Source organism: Monodon monoceros, unplaced genomic scaffold (assembly GCF_005190385.1).
Source record: "Monodon monoceros isolate NGI ecotype Baffin Bay Population unplaced genomic scaffold, NGI_Narwhal_1 Super_Scaffold_21, whole genome shotgun sequence".
NCBI classification, from domain to species: domain Eukaryota; kingdom Metazoa; phylum Chordata; class Mammalia; order Artiodactyla; family Monodontidae; genus Monodon; species Monodon monoceros.
In genome coordinates this window covers 33,007,807-33,020,796 of record NW_021703778.1, presented here as the reverse complement: position 1 = coordinate 33,020,796, position 12,990 = coordinate 33,007,807, and the positions used below count along the sequence as shown (strand labels likewise).

At 47.7% G+C, this 12,990-nt stretch overlaps 1 protein-coding gene across 5 annotated transcripts in view; it reads left to right on the top strand.

Moving 5' to 3' along the window:
- CTXND1 (cortexin domain containing 1) overlaps positions 1-12,990 on the top strand; it is a 53,679-nt gene that overhangs the window by 1,305 nt on the left and 39,384 nt on the right. The window contains exons 1-2 of one of the 5 annotated variants that reach the window (XR_003795837.1): positions 52-8,734; positions 9,287-9,674. The exons of 2 other annotated variants lie outside the window; for them this stretch is intronic. The gene's annotated coding sequence lies outside the window, so the exon portion shown is untranslated. Of the gene's footprint in view, positions 1-51; positions 9,675-12,990 lie in introns of those variants that run through there. 2 more of the 5 variants (XR_003795838.1, XM_029237413.1) reach the window with 2 other exon arrangements.

The following is a 12,990-nucleotide window of genomic DNA, read 5'->3' as shown; positions in this document are numbered from 1 at the left end:
GCCCGGGGCGCGCCTCGGTGGGCACGGGAGGGCTGGCCGGTGGCAGCAGCCTTGGGCCGCCCGGGTGGGAGCCGCGCCGGGCTCTGCGTTGCAGCGGCCCCAGTCCTGCTTCGGGGCTCGGGTCTCTAAAGCCTGGAAGAGCGGTGTGCTGTATTCAAGGCGTAGTCACTCTCCTGGGCCGTCCCCTCTCCCTTTGGGGGTCCTCGGCCCCTCTCCACTGGGGGGTTTGAGTCTGAGTTGAAACTGAATCAAAGTTAGAAATTTCTTTTCGTTAAGTTCAGTGCCTAAAATTCAGCCCCTTCTTGTGGCTGACAGTATACCTGGAACAGATTTTTCTCAGTGTAGCTGATGAAGGTCACATTTGAGGTAACTTCTGGGGAAAGTTCTGTTGGTGGCAGCCTTTCTAAAATGTCAGGCCCCGTTGGATTTTGTCCTGATCTGCAGCGAAAAGCCTCATACAACCTTTCAAATATTTTTTCCCTTGTCAGTGTAGAAGTGGAGAATGACTGGGTGATTTTGGGGGAATGCATTATGGAACTGAATTTTATAATAGTCTCCGTTGCTCATAAGGAAAGTTCTGGAAGGGAAAACCTGTCAGGAAAGACCAAGGTGATACACCTTCTCACTAGATGCTCAGTAAGGTCACAGTGTGGCTTTGGACCCAGAAATAAAGTCTCAGGCAGGGCCTTTCCTGGGAGAGATTCCATTCTAGTCCACTTCTGCATCAGCTTGAAGGATCTTCTTAATCACTGTGTGGGTTTACCTGAACCTCCCCAGATTCCAACCACAAAATCAGAGTATCTATGATGCAATCTTACTCGTTTACATAAAATATGTACCCAGGAAATTAGGGGGTTGATGCCTAGCTGCCAGGTAACTTGGGTCTCCTGTACTTTCCCTCCGTCTCTTTAAGCCACCACTTGAGATGAACTGTAATAACCTGATTGGTGGTCTTTGCAAACCTACAAAGTGGGTTTAGGACATCAGAAAGCCAAACATCCGAGGCCTTAGATGTGATTTACGAATTGGATTTGGAATAAGGCTACATTTTCAGGGATGGCTCAGCCTAAGATGTGTAGCAGCTTTGAGGAGAAGGAAAATTGTCAAGAAAAAACTTACCCTGGAAAACAGTTCTGGAACCAATGACTTCACATTTATCCAAAAGAGATATTGTGGGTCAGCTGTTAGTTGATTCTATATGATCTTTAATATAGTCTTATTCCAAACGATTAATTTCCCAGTCACTTTTTTTTCAGTTGTATTTAATATTTCTGAACAACGTTCAGGTAATGAATGCTTGAAGTATAATGTGTCTCTGAACTCAAATATGTTTGGAAATTTATAGCAAATTTCCAGCTATTAGATAGTTAAGATGTAAATTTAAAATAGACAAGGTTATGGTAAAATAAAGGGCTTTTAAAATAGTAGGAACCTGAATTAGCCTGAAAAGAAATAGTTCTATTAACTGCTTATAAGTTGTGATTCAGAGGACTGCATGTCTCTCCAGTTTATTTACTTACAGGGTTAATGAAAAACGTAGCCACTCTGAATATACTGCCCCGCTAGTTAATTTTTCTCCAACAAATATTTACACGGCCAGGCCACGCTATCACAGCACAGACTCAAAATCTGCAGTCCTTAGGTGGTTTGTGTGTAGTATCATTCAAATTCGACAACATTTCCAAGATTTACATGGAGAATGAAATGGTATCAAGGAAAATGTCCTTAAATTATCCTGTCCGGCCACAATAGAAAGAAGAGTGTTTCTAAAATTGACAAAGTTCCAAGACTCTGAGGCTAATGCTCTAGTAAGTCCTGACGTGTAGGAAGACCATAATGGCTCTGAATTTTGGCATCGAAGGCTCTGGAAATGCTCCATGTCAGTGAATTTTTTAGATAACTGAAGTTCACATTAAAACATTAAAAGTGGCAACATTTTCAAATATTTGATTTGTTTGGGAAGAAAATATCCCTCAAGTGCATCCCGTGCTTCCCTACAATTAGAAAGCTTGCTAATGAGAATGTATGCATTTCCTGACGCCTAGGGACCAGCCCCGTGAAAATCAGTTATCTTGTGTCCATAGCGGAGAAGGAGCCCTGACATTTGCATCCAACAGATCAGCATTTAGTCCTGGCTCTGCCTGTGGTCAGATGACCTTGACTTAATCGAGATGCCTTTCTGAGCTTCTGTTCTCTCATTTGTAAACCCTAGGAGAACCGATACCTAAAAGTCAGTTCCATTTGTTAAGTACTTAGTGTATGCCAAACATTTTATACATGCTGTCATTTAATTCCCAGAGAAACAATTATCATTCCCATTTTCCTGATGAGTAAACTTATGATCAGAGAAGCAACTTGAATTACCCAAGGTTAAAGGGTAGGAAAGCTGCTCTTCCAGACTGGGATCATCTGATTTTGAAACCTATATTCTTCTGACATACCAGATGAAGTTGCTAAAACGAAAACATCCCTGATGTAGAGTCAGCACTCAAAAAAACAAAACAAAACAAAACGGTAGCTGCCATTAACTATGATGACCAGTTCCACTTTGTGAGGGTGAGGTTAAATGAGGTCATTCACATTTGAGCCTGGGAAGTGGTCCCTCTGTAACTGGTCTCTATACAATCAGTTATTACATGGAAGCTCCTAACTCTTTCTGAGACTCGGTTTCCCTGTTTTAAACTTAGGAAACCATTGCCTTCTTTGCTGGGTGGTTGTGGAAATCATAGTTGGTGATGTATATGAAAGAGCCTAGCACATAGTAACGAAGCCCTTGTGGACCCCACCTTCCGGAGTCTGCCCCTGTCTTTACCATGGACATCCGTGCTCCATAGGTTTCCTCTGTGTGTTCTTGAACACAGGGCCCTATGCTGGCCATTCCTGAAGGCGGTCCCCCCAGGAACAATGATGCTTCAAGCCCTTCAGATGGAGCCCCCTTGGAAAACTTATTTCAAGGGAAATATAGAAGGCCAACATCCTTGATGGGAATAGGTGAAGTTGGGATCCCTCATGCCAGAATCTCGTAAGAGACCCCTGTAGCACAGAGCGGCGTCCATACAAACAAGCATCCTTCAGCGTGCCTGTCCCCTTTAGTCATGTCCTGCCCTCTTGCTGACTCAATGACAAAAGAGTGAACGTGCCCCTGGGTCTCAGTAAATGACTGGCCTCAAGGAACACATTTCATGTTCAGTATATAGTTTACACTCTGTTCTTATGGGAATTTAAAAAAAATTTAATTCTTTTGATATTTTTTAATGTTTACATTATTTTTAAGTATTTTATTCTACTCCATAATACAGCTTTGTGTTAATATAAAGCAAGGCAGCCTACTACCAACACCACTCTGGGAAGGAAGTGCCCTTCTATCCTGGGCCACACTCCTGCACCATCCATGGTATGCATACCCCAGGTAGGGAGGCCAGGCCCTAGAAGGGTTTGGACCCTTCCTCTAAAAGATCTGGCTCCTAATGCCTTGGCACATAGAACCCTACAGACTCCAGAATGGCATTTAATCCTTGCCCTTGGGATGGCGTGACAGAAAGGAGCCCTGAGTTTCCCCTACAGATTGAGCAGGGTTAGAGAAGCAGACACTCCTGCAACCCACGCCCGTGGCAGACATTGGGGTTGAAATACGATGTTGTTTCCATGGACATGAACGTGGACATGAATTTTCATGCACAGGTAGCCATAACAAGTTGACCAGAGGTGACATTCTATTTGTCATCCAGCGGTTGACATTAATAGCCAACAAGTGTCCTGGAAGCGTATGGCCTTCATCATGACATCCAACTCTCTCTGGTGACACTGACTTCTCCTTGGCTCAGATTGAGCTCCCTGTGTTCTAGAAGACTGCAAATGGATTGGACACATCTGTCACGCCTCCTTCACTTGCCCAGAGCAGACATTGCTAGTCAATCATGATGTTCTTTCCCACGCAGCCAGAATGAGGCCTCAGAACCCTCAACAACTGCCTGGGGTTGGCTCCTGAAATGGCATTTCGTTGGGCATTGTAGGCAGTAAGAAGATACTGGGGAGTTTTAAGGGGCACTGTGGAGTTTTAAGACATAGGAGTAAGATGACGGCCCCCTCACCTTTCCCCAAGCCCTCTTATAAGCCATAGGGACATTGACAAAATCTACCTCTGTGCGGCTCAACATGTCCCCAGACTTGCTAAGACAGAAGTGCCAGCCCTCGGTGGTGGCCTCTAGGTTATCCTGATGCAGTGTTGCCAGTGGGCCTCGGGGAGCTCACCTGTGCCCACCTTGGGCTGCCTGTATTGAATCAGGTGTAGCTTGTACAAGCAGGACATCTGTGTTAATTTCCTGGGGTACTGTAACAAAGTACCGCAGGCTGTGGGCTTAAACAACAAGAACTTACTTTCTCACCGTGCTAGAGGCAAGAAGTCTGAGATCAAGGTGTCAGCAGGGTGGGTTTCTTCGGAGACCTCTCTCCTTGGCTTGCAGACAGCTGCCTTCTCCCTGTGTCTTCACATCTGGCTTCCCTCTGTGTGTCTGTGTCCTAATCTCCTCTTCTTATAAGGAGCCCACTTGTATTGAATTAGGACTCACCCGTATGACTTCCTTTTACCTTCATTACCTCTTTAAAGGCCCCCATCTCCAAATACAGTCACATTCTGAGGTCCTGGGAGTTAGATCTTCAACATACGACTTGAGGGGAGCCGGGGACACAATTAAGTCCATAACAACATCTGAGGGAATGATGCTTGAACTTGGCCTGTTTGAGAGGGTGCGGTCCAGGCTGGCAAAGTTACGAGACCCCATACAGAGGACCAGCCACAAGTACCAGGTCTCTGGAGGGTGTGGATGGACCTGCATCTAAACCTCCATCTTTAAGGCAGTTGTTCAGCTTCCAAGATGTCCCTCCTCTTGGAAATAGTCTGCTCCCCTCTCTTATTAACTGATGTTTGGGAAGGGTGCTCTTGTCCAGTGGGCCAACGAACTGGCCAAATGGACGTTCTGGATTTGACTCCCAGGAGGTGACCTGGGCTCCATCAGTATCGACCATCAGGCGGAATTGTCTAGTATGATCAGAGCATATGTCTCCCTTCCCTGTGCCCCAGTTAAAACACTAAGATAGTCGTTCTCAGTGTCTACAGAAGAAGGGAGAAACATTGCCACCATTGGCAAACCACGCTTTGAAACTCCTGCACCTCCCCACTGGCCGCATCTCCAAGCGACCAAGGATAATATTGTTAATCAATATACATGCCCAGTGGACTGAAACTCTCCTAACCATCTGTCTTCTTGTTCAGCACTTTCTCTGGTTTCTGAGAATGCTCCTTAGAAAGATAATGAGTATGTGAGTGTGGGGAGGTTGGGTCTGCAGTATTTCTATCAAGAATTGATTTCCGGGACTTCCCTGGTGGTCCAGTGGTTAAGAGTCCATGTTTCCAACACAGAGGGTTCCCGTTCGATCCCTGGTTGGGGAACTAAGATCCCACATGCCACGTGGCATGGCTAAAAAATAAATTAAAAAAAATAATAAATAAAAATAAGCATAAAAATAAAGATATCCATAAAAAAGAATTGATTTCCCCTCTTACCACTCCGCTCCCCATCCCCTCAGTGCCTCCACTCCCCCATTCAGAGGAGGGGTTCCCCACCTGTGATTCCAAGGAAGGAACCCTTAGGGTCTTGCTCGGTTACAAAATGAGGTGCAAGGGCTGCTTTGTGGCTTCTGGACTGGGTTAGAAAAGGCCATTCGACTAATGCTGGGGACACGAGGGACTCTGGGTTGCCAGGTTCCCCGGACCTGGCTCCAAATCTTAACTCCACTGCTTACAGCTATGTGACCACGGACAAATCACCCCACCACTCTGAGCCATAGTTTTCTCACGCATAAAATGGAGATACGAACGCTGAATTCCGAAGTTCCAGGAGGAGCACAGAAGAGAACATGTGAAATCAAGTAGCACCGTGCTTACCATGCAGCAGGCCTGCAGAAGCGCGTGTGGAATCTGACTCTGATTGTACCTGACGTTGCAAGAATGAAACAGAGAAATTCTCGAAGAATCAGCTGGGAGGCTCGTTGTAAGGTTCACATTCAGAGGATCAACTCTGAACCCCTGAATCAGAACTACCCTGCACAGAGCTGACAATGCACATTTCAACAAGCTCTGAGAGAGGTGATTAGCACGCTAAACTTTGGAGCCTAAAGTTTGAGAATCACACCCCCTGCTTGGGGAAATTAGCACTCTTTGCACACTTGCTTGATTTAAACTGTGGACCCCTCCAGGTCCACAGCTCCTTCTGTCTGGACAGAAACACGAATGCTCTCTCTCCTTCTCGACCTAGAGAGGCACATTCGTTCCCACAACAGCCTTCACTCAAGGGCATTTTGTAATTTCCTGTTTTCCACAAAAGTCACGACACAGCCGGCTGTCAGCACGACCTGTAGCCAAAGCTTTGCTGTCCGGGCTGACGTGGCCTCAATCTCCGTTGCACCAGCGCTGGAAAATCACAGAAGGACAAACAGCGGAGGCTGTATCTGGAAAGAAACCTGTGCTTCTAGGTCTAAGGCAATTGTGTCTTTGACCGTTACTTTTTTACCACAAAAGTCCAATTTCAATCTATTGCTCCAATTTCAATCTATATGTTCATCTTTGATCTGTCTTGTGGTATTTTTTTCACCTTTATACAGAGTAAACTTTGAAATTATCTCATTTTGCTTCTTTGGAGGAGAAAGATTTTATAAGCTTAATAGCTGAGTCCTTTGGATTCAGAGCAAGGAAGGTTTACCATTTATTTTTAAAGGTGTTTGCTCTGAAAAAAATTTTTTTCTGATTATTCAAGTTATAGATATACTTTGTAGAAGTTTGGGGAAACACCGAAAAATAAAAAAAGGAGGAAATAACAACTACCTACGATCCCCAGCACATCACTATCACTTTGGTAGTTCCTCCTGTACATACCTTTTCCCCCATATACACATACGTTTTTGGTGTTATTTCTCATTTGCTTGTTTACATAACTGGAATTTGTGAGCATAAAACCAATGACTTGTGTCAAGAGCAGAGGATGCTGTAGGGCTCGGGGTGGCCCTGGGGCAGGGCTCACTCTTGGAGAGTGAGTTTGATGAGGACTTTGGACGAGGGGCAGGATTTGAGCAGCACAGGTAGGCAGGGTGGCATTTCAGGCAGCGAGAGTGGTGGCAGAAAGAAATAGGGGCAGCAGGGACAGAGCCTCAGGGTGGTTTTGAAACATGTCCACAAATTCTTTGACACTCATTCCACCAAGAGGTGGAGCCCGCGCCACCCCCCCTTGAGCCCAGGTGGGCCTTCGTGGCTGCCTCAGTGAATAAAATTGTTAACACAAGTTTGTGTGCCTGAGGCACAGTGAGGATTCACAGTGAGGCCAAACAAACTGAAACATCGGAGTTTGGAGCAGAGAAAGGTTTATTGCAAGGGGACGGGTGGCTCATGCCCTGAAAAGCCTCTAGCTCCCCAAAGGGTTTTGGCAAAGCCTTTTTAAAAGCCAGGTGAGGGAGGGGATCGCAGAGTTCACTGATGGGCTGATGTTGAGGGAACAGGGTAGTGTCACAGGGGTTAACTTTGTCAGTCCTTAGGCTCCGGGACCCCTGGGGCAATGTGCTCATGGCCATCAAGTCGTTAACATCTTCCATTTGATGGGGGGTTTTCACATCTGCAAAACAACTCCGGAAATTTGCATCAAATACTGTTACCTAGGTACTTCAGAGAGGAGCTAAAGCAGAGGATATAGGGGGAAGGAAGGCCCCACAGGGTCCTGCTCGGTTACAAAATGTGGTGCAGGGGATGCTTTGTGGCTTCTGGACTGGGTTAGAAAAGGCCATTCGACTAATGCTGGCCTCTCTTGGGACACTTGCTCTGTGACCCTTGAGCTGCCCGAGGTCGCCACGTGGAGAGACCACGTCACTGAGGGCAATGCCCGAGGAGCCTGCCTGCTCCAGCCCCCACTATGAGTCTTCCCAGCCTGGACGTGAGACCCTCGAGCGACGGAGCCTTCCAGAGGACCCCAGCCCCACCCAGCACCCGACCTTAACTGAACGTCAGAACTCCGAGCAAGAACTACCCAGCTGAGCCCAGTCAGCCTCCAGCTTCATCAGCAATACAAATGACTGTTATTTGTTTATGAATAAATAACCAGAATAAGTCTCTTCAGGGACCGTGTTTATTCCAGTCTTGAGGCAAACACACGATTGCCAAGGGCAACACGAGGATGTCTGGGGTCACAGCCTAGAGGCCCTTGATGCCCAAGGCCTGATTTCCCCAAACTGCTCAGCTACAAGTCATCACCTGCAGAGGGATAGAATAACGGCAGCTGGTGTTTACACCATCATCTCTACGTGTGGGCACTATGCTTAGTGCTTTCTGTGACGTCACTCCTCTAATCCTTATCTTGACTCTATAAGGTTGCTGCTGTAACCATCACCCTATTTTACCCGTGAGGAGACTGGGGCACCAAGAGATTAAATAACTGACCCAAGGCGCATTGCCAGGAAATGGGATCGGGGCTGAGATTCAAAACCCAGGGACTGGCTTCAGTTCCTAGCCTCAACCTTTATACTCTCTCCCTGTCCAGGGAGTGCTGGAATACAGACGAGATTGTATATCTGAAGGTGTAGGTACTTAACGTACCAGGGGCTGAACTGACCTTCTCTGCGGGAAAGATCTAGTCCAAAGAGCTCCAGGAGGGTCTGCGAGAGCAGCGGCATCACCAGGAAACTTATCAGAAACGTAAGTCCTAGTCACTGTGTCACCTTTGCTTTGATTGCAGAGGACTGTGTCTGGGTCTGATTAACCTTTCTTACAACCAGCACTGTGCAAAGCTATCCAATCCTTGCTGACCAGTTCACCAGCATCACCCTTTGCTGTGAGCCCTTCTGTACAGACTCAGAGGAGAGTCTACCCAGTTTTCATCAAGGACGGTCCTTTACTTTCCCGAAAAAGAGACCCCTTAATTTTCTGCATGTCCTCCTGGGAGAGGGAGGTCTGGCTTTGCCCCCCGTGTCTTACCTGCGGAGCAGGCAGCTACAAGCCCAGCCTGCCATAGTCAACCGTGTGTCAGGCTGCCCCTCCCCACGGTTCGGTTTATCAAGAATAATAAAAGGATGCTTGTAGGGCCTGTTGATTTCAACACACCCTTTACCAGCGTATCCCCCGTCGTCCTGAGCTGGGGGCTTTGCACATAAATTCTCAGGCCTCATCTGTTCACTTGAATCCGGCTTGCTGGGCTCAGAGGAAAGAAAGCATTAGCAGACTGTGAGAGGATTGCTCTATGTTCTGCAGAAAACAAGCCGACATTTTCAAGGACTCTGAACAGAGAAGGGCGATGAGTAATAACAGGCTGGACTCAGCTTCCCATTTCCCACCCCCTTGGTGACTGGGATGTGAAATTCGGCCAGGTGCTGCGTGACGGTCTCTGTGCGGACGGGGAGATCCAGAAGATGGACGCTGCACTGCTCCGTGCTCCAGCGGAGCCGGACTCCTCTCGCTCTGCAGATGGCCCGCAGCGTCAGACTCCTCCAACACCCGCTGTTTTCCCCCAGGAGCCGCCAACACCATTCTTTCCACTTGTGCAAAATGCTCTCCCATGTTTGTTTTTTTAAAATAAATTTTTAAATTTTATTTTATTTATTATTATTTTTTTTGGCTGCATTGGGTGTTCATTGCTGTGCGTGGGCTTTCTCTCTAGTTGTGGCAGGTGGGGGCTACTCTTCCTTGCGGTGCGCAGGCTTCTCATTGCGGTGGCTTCTTTTGTTGCGGAGCACTGGCTCTAGGCATGCAGGCTTCAGTAGTTGTGGTGCATGGGCTTAGCTGCTCCGCGGCGTGTGGGATCTTCCCAGACCAGGGCTCGAACCTTTGTCCCCTGCATTGGCAGGTGGATTCTCAACCACTGTGCCACCAGGGGAGCCCGCTCTCCCATGTTTCCTGCTCCATCTAAGCCGGAAGCCGCGAGAGGTGGGTGTCACTGCCCCATTCTCGTGAGGAAGCACAGCGACCCACCCAGGCTGCCCCACTGGTCACTAGCTCAAACTGAGCCCAGTTTGAGATGGCCACGTCTGGTCTGCATGCCACCTCATCTCACGGGCTCCCAATTGGGAGGCATTTTTTACCCAAGGGGGTGGAGAGAGATGCTTTTGCATCTGAAATTTTGCAGGAAAGGTAGGAAAGGAGGTGATGACACTAAAGCGTCTGGATTCTCTTAATGTGTCACTACCTGGCTGGCCCTAGAGAATATCTCTGACCTCTTGTCCAAGGCATGTGCTGCAGCTCTTGGGCACCAATCTGTGAAGACTCTCCCATTTCAGGGTCCTGCCCACTCCACTCCTCATTCACCCACCCAGTGGCCACCCTTCTAGGTCTCCTGGGGCCTGGTTCAGAGAACAAGCCAAGGTGACAGTGGACAAAGGGAATTCCCTGGGTGGTAAAGTGTCTAGTAACCATTGGAGTGGCCACTGCCCAATGTGTAACTTTTCCAGCATACCTTGGAGATACCTAACTTTGCATTTACCAAGCTGGGGGAGCTTAAAAGCCCCCAACAACCAGGCCACATAGGAGACCCTGGAGGCTCCTGAAGCCAGGCCTTGCTGGTTGTGCTGACCCACATCTGTTCTGGGGGAAAGGTCAGGGGAAATGCACAGCCTCCTTCCTGAGTGAAGAGGATGTGGTTGAAAGGAATCAGAGGATTGGCAGATGGAAACTACAACTCAGCATGGTCACAGACGAAATCTTTGACAAGTCCAAGGCTCTGGACCTCCCTGGGTAACAAAGATTGCATGTTCTAACTCATGACCTGCTTCTTTAAGGAACACATGCCTGGAATAGCAAAATCAAATACCTCCAGAAGCCAGGCAGGGGACATAATGACTGAAGGAGGCTGGGTCTAAGACAATAGGGAGTGGTGGAGACTGTGGAAAATGAGACCCAGGAACAGTCTAAAAGGGACACTGGCAACTTAGCTCCGACTACACGTTGCCGAGCCGATATGTAGGCCCAGGATCGCCAGACCTGACAATCTTCCAAAAGCAGAAATTCTGAATCTTATCTAAAATCTCCCAATGGCCAATTCTTTAAAATTAAGACAAAATTAAACTCATAGCCATTCTGCAGCCCAAGCATAGCATATCTTTGCCCAAATCTACCAGAGGACACTTTTGTGACCTTGGACGTCCACACTACGCTAGCATTGTCTGGTGGAGTGACATAGGAAACCCAATTTAGAAAACAGACAATTCAAAGCTGTTCTGGTGAGGAAAAGCCGGATGGGACCATATCTTGGCCGCCCTTTGCTGCCCCAGGGGGTGTTGGCCCTGAGACCATGGAAACTGAGGATTCTTCCCCAGGCACACAGGAGCCCCCTGGTGGGCCAGGAGAGTTTCTGCAGGTTTCAAACTAGCCACGAAGTCCCTGAAAGCAGAGTGAAGGGCGTCTGGGGTGAAGGAGCTCATTTCAGGACCCGTCCGTCTGGCCTGCCTCTCAACAGGGTCAGTCACTTGGAGTGACCGTGATGCAGTCAAAATGCAGTCTCTTTAGGGTGGTGTCCCCAAATCTTCTCAACCTATGTCACGTATAATGGGCTCAGAGATATCTGCCTGGATAAGGAGGTCTCTCCGAACCTCAGTTTCCCATCTATAAAATAGGAATACTAGTCCCCGCTCTGCCCACCTCCCAAGGGCGTTATAGAAATGCAAATGGGATATGGATGTGAAAGTGTTAGATGTGAATCAAGGCAGAAGATAGGGCTTATTGCCATTTTGCGTGTCTGGGTTCTTGGCTAGCAAGAGTGGACGAACTTGACTTTGGTCCTTCACTCCTCCTTCCCCAGCTGCACTAGGCAGGCGTCCAGGAGGCAGGCCCAGCATTATGGATTTCTGAATGTCAGAAGTCACATCAGGACGCCGTGGTTTTGCCAGTGGCAGTGTGTTTCTGTCATGCTATGGGTAGAACGGGTGGGCTACTGCAGGGGGCCCACACTGGTCTTGAGGGGTACCTGCCAGAGAGCCCGTCCAGTCCTCCAGACACTGGGTGATGGCAGAAGGTAGAGTAGGGGCCGCCATCCTCACTGTCTCCAGCCACTGAGCATCCCCTCTGCTCAGAGGGGTGTATGGGGGTCCCTGCCCTCAAACGGGGGGAGGAAAGGAAGATGGGCACATGACTGCTGAAGCCTTTCTATGTTGGACCAGAGCACACACTTGAAGCCAAGTCATAAGGAACCCGAAAGGAGATCTTCATCAGAAGGGGTGGTTTTGAACTTGGCCTGAAATATTTCTCTGGGGAGTGGGCTTTAGAGGCAGAAGGGTCTGTGTGAACAAAGGCATGGAAGTGGGGAAAGATAATTTTTTTTTGGAACCAAGATTTTCAGTTTAAGAAGTAAGAGATATATTCATTTGTTCATTTTAATTGGCATTATTATACATTTATGATTTTTTAAGATATTTTTCCTGATTTGATCCAATGAAAAGACCAAGAAGCAATACACCCTCGTAGCACTGAGCATCCCTAGGACCCAGATTTTGGTATCTAAATACAAGTTCCCATTAAAGGGAGCCAGTTCTCCTTAGGGAAATGACTGATTCTAGGGAATGTTGCTAACTGATGCCAAAGACATTTTGTTGATCTAAAAAGCAAAGAAGATTTCAGGGACTGAGATGATGTCAAAAGGTTATAAAAACCAGATTAATAGGGCTCCCTCTGGTCAAAACTGGGACAATTTTTGCCTGATTCTACTTGACTTAAATGTATTGACTATGTGAAAATCTACCGAATCGATCAAAATATTGTGTTTGTGAAACACAGTGATTGGAGTATAATATATGAGAAAAGGAGAAGCAGGAGGCAGGAAAGGAAGCGGAGGGGAGGGGAGGGAAAGAGAGGAGGAGAGGAGGGGAGAGAGGGAACGGGGGAAGGAGGAAAAGAAGTGAGGGGAGCGGAGCAAAGGCCACCCTCCCACCTAGACACCCACTGCCTTAGGAAATCTGGACTGTTAAAAA